At 38.8% G+C, this 3889-nt stretch overlaps 1 non-coding gene across 1 annotated transcript; it reads right to left on the reverse strand.

Annotated features, from left to right (window-relative positions):
* Positions 1-2394: 2394 nt before the first annotated feature.
* LOC141602798 (small nucleolar RNA R71) lies at positions 2395-2501 on the reverse strand. The gene has a single exon (XR_012524706.1). It is a non-coding gene; the product is annotated as a small nucleolar RNA R71 (small nucleolar RNA).
* Between the last annotated feature and the right edge of the window lie 1388 nt (positions 2502-3889).

A 3889-nucleotide genomic window follows, 5' to 3' on the forward strand; every position in this document is an offset into this window, starting at 1 on the left:
GTCATTTCTTATCTTTAGTTCTTTGTTTTGCATATTCTTTGAGATTTTGTTCCCTTGGTAGGAAAGGAGTAAGAATCTTGCATTTTCATGGCAAAACGAGACTAAATTGATTGTATTCAATGACCAAGCATCAAGGAGAGACAAGACTAGAAGGCCTTTGTACATATCATAGTAGAAGAACAATGTTGAGAAAGGATCCTTGAGTCCCCGAGGAAATCCCCAAGGAATTTATGAAGAAAAGGGAAGAAAAGAAGAAGAATTGAAGCTGGCCAACAATCCGAACGGATTGTACCAAATCCGCCCGTCCGTCCAGCCCAATCCGAGCGTCCCACCTTGGAATCCGCTCGGATTCCCCCAGCACAATCCGAGCGTCCCTCTCTTGAATCCGCTCGGATTCCTCAGCCCAGATCCGGCCGTCCGACTCGATCCGCACGGATTTCAAGACAAAGACGTTTTTCATTCTTCAAGCTACGAAAAGAGAAGCCCTTCTCTCAGAAAATACCGGATTCTCCTTGCTCAACTTAAAAAGTGTAATTACTAGTTTAGCCCTTAGTTAACCCTAATGCATCCTCCCTAATTTTCACTATAAATACCCCATTAGTCTAATTAGAGGAGCATGTTCTTCTTATCAATAATTAGTGTAGTTAATATCAATCAAATCTCTCTTTAATATTGTAATCAAGTATTAATCATGTTTTAATCCAAGTTTTAGTTCTTTAATCTCTCTCTTGTTCTTCCTTTATTTTGGGTAATTGAAGATTATTTGGGTTATTATTGGGAGATTGACAACCTCTCAATCTAGGATTCAAGTACTTCTATTATTCTTGCTTTATTATTGGAATCATTAGTAGGTATAATCTCTTAATCCCTTTTTAATTATTGTTAATTACTTTCATTTATTCATCATGTTTCATTATGTTAGTATGATTGACAACCTTTCTAGCATGATCAATATGATAATGAGTGAGTAGTCTCTTAGCTAGGGTTTAATGGGTGATTAGGGAAACCAACATGGGGAATGATTCATGCTTAAATCAATATGCTTTCATAATCTATTTGCTTGCTTGTTTTGATCTTAATACATGCACATGTTATATTTGATGAAATGCTAAGCCTATGAATCCTTGCATTTATTATCATCTTCTATCCTTTCAACTTGACTTGTAAGACATAACCCAACTCGAGTCTTGTTAGACCATGCATGTGTTGAGTAGGAAAGATTAAGTCGACTTGTAGGTGTTGTACAATCTAATCGATTCGGCTCCGGGACCCAAACTTTCCTAGGATTGTAAGATATAACCCAACTCAATCCATCACAACAATAATTGCTTGCTTATAACTTGAGAACATGTTTGTATGATCATATCCCATGATTCCCCTATGAACCCATGACACCCTAGTGCTTTTAATCAATTGTTTACACCCCTTATTTTATTCATCTTGCTAGTTTATTTTCATTGTTATTTTAGTTTAGTAACCTTCTACATCAACCCAATTTGTGACACCCCTTAGACACTACTAGTTACAATAGAATTCTCATTTCAATACCCGTCCCTTAGGATCCGACCTTTACTTGCCTCTTTACTAATTGTAGAGTTGTTTGTGAAGTATAAATTGTGTTTTGTATCGACCATTGACCAACGACCACATATGCTTAATTGTGAACACCAAATGGACCCGATCAAAAATGGCGTCGTTGCCGGGGACGGTGTTTAATTGATTTAAGATTTCTTTTATTGTTATTAGTTGTGTCTTTTTTCACCTTGGGGAAGTAAAACTCCTCAAGGTTTGTTCTAATTGTTTTCGAGTTGTTTGATATTTTGCATGTCTAGAAGGTTAGAAAGAGATTTGTTACCTTTTGATCGTGAAATCGAAAGAACCTTGACGAATAATAGGAGACTTGTTAGGAGGAATTTGGGAGGTGTTGGTGAAGTTGTTCAACCCACTAGTGAGTTTGTCAATCCTTTCGCAATAGAAGGAGAAGAAAACCCATTACACAATATCCCACAAAATCCACCTACAATGCCTAAATTCTCGTCACACTCTATACCCACCGAGGAGGATCTACCAAATGGTACTCCTACACCGCAACATCTCACCGGTAATTTTATTGCCAAGTCCGCCTTCATCCAACTAGTTGAGAGGAGCCAATTCGGGGGAATGCCTAGTGAGGACCCTCATTCTCATATGGAAACCTTTTGCGATTATTGTGAAGCTATCTCTCAAACGGGCGTGACTCAAGACCAAATAAGATGGGTCTTATTTCCTTTTTCGTTAATCGGCACCGCAAAGCAATGGTTGAAGGGCCTTGATAAGGCCACCCTTGGAATAGATTCTTGGAAGAAGCTAGCTCTAGCTTTCTACAAAAAATTCTACCCACCGGAAAAGACCAATATGCTAAGAGCTCAAATTACGGGTTTTAAGCAAAGGGATGAAGAATCTTTGTATGAAGCTTGGGAGCGGTTCAAAGGTATTTGTCGCTCATGTCCTCACCATGGACTTAGCGAATGGTTTTTAGTGCAACAATTTTGGAATGGTTTATATGAAGATTCAAGGAACATTCTCAATATGGGATCAAATGGAATGTTCACCGAAGTTGATGACAATAAAACATGGAACAAGATTGAGGAAATGGCGGTCCATAATTCACAATATAGTAGACCTCGCAAGGCTACTAGAGGAGGAAAGTATGAAGTGGACTCCGTTACTCAATTGGGTGCTCAACTTAGTGCTCACATTGACACAATCAACTTGAAGTTTGAACAAGCTATGGCTAGACTTGAGGAAAACTCAAAAACATCAAAGCATCATGTCAATGCCATGACGGCATCCTCATCAATCCCAAGTGGGATATGTGAGAATTGTGGAACTTTGGGTCATGACTCAAGTGAGTGTAGGGGAACAACCGAACAAGTTAATGCTTTCCAAGCTTACAAAAGTGGTACCCCTTATTCAAATTTTTACAATGAAAACACCAAGTTCCATCCAAATCTCTCATACAAAAGCCAAAATGTTCAAAACCCTCAAACAACATATACTCCACCACCCATGAGAAATCAAAATCAAAGACCCTTTTACAATCAAAACCAAGGTTACCAAAATAAAAATCCATACAATCACCAAAATGACCAAGGTTTTGATGTCCAAAAAGCGGTCCTCCAAATGCAAAAGAATCAACAAGAATTTTTCACCCAAATGCAAAAAGATAGCCAAGCAAAAGACACCACCATCAACAACATTCTAGCTCACACCAAGATGTTGGAAACACAATTGACTCAACTAGCATCTTCAAGCTCACAAAGACAAAAGGGGCAATTACCACCTCAAAGTAATCCCCCTAGACATGAAACGGTTAGTGCCATTCACTTGAGAAGTGGTACAAGATATGAGGCACCGAAGGAGCAAGTTGAGAATGAAGTTGTGAAAGCTAGTGAAAAGGAAGAAATGGTGCAAAACTCCAAAGAAAAGGAATCATCAAAAGAAGAAAGTTCTAAGAAAAATGAAGACAAAGCCAAAGAGAAGGAGCCCATTGTGATTAGACTTCCTTTTCCAAGTCGTCAAGCCAAGCCTAAATTTGATGATCAACTTGGAAAGTTCATGGAAATTGTGAAGAATTTAGAAGTCTCAATTCCTTTCACGGAATTAATCAATCACGTACCGGCCTATGCAAAGTACATGAAAGATATCCTCACAAAGAAGAAGTCGATCCGAAAACTTGAGACTATCGCCTTTACTAAGGTGAGTAGTGCAATACTTCAAGGGAGTTCACCTCCAAAGTTAAAAGATCCGGGAAGCTTCTCAATACCGTGTACCATTGGCGACACGACGATCAACAAAGCCTTATGTGATCTAGGAGCTAGTGTGAGTGTCATGCCATACTCGGTAAGTA

This window comes from Silene latifolia, chromosome 9 (genome assembly GCF_048544455.1).
Source record: "Silene latifolia isolate original U9 population chromosome 9, ASM4854445v1, whole genome shotgun sequence".
NCBI lineage: Eukaryota > Viridiplantae > Streptophyta > Magnoliopsida > Caryophyllales > Caryophyllaceae > Silene > Silene latifolia.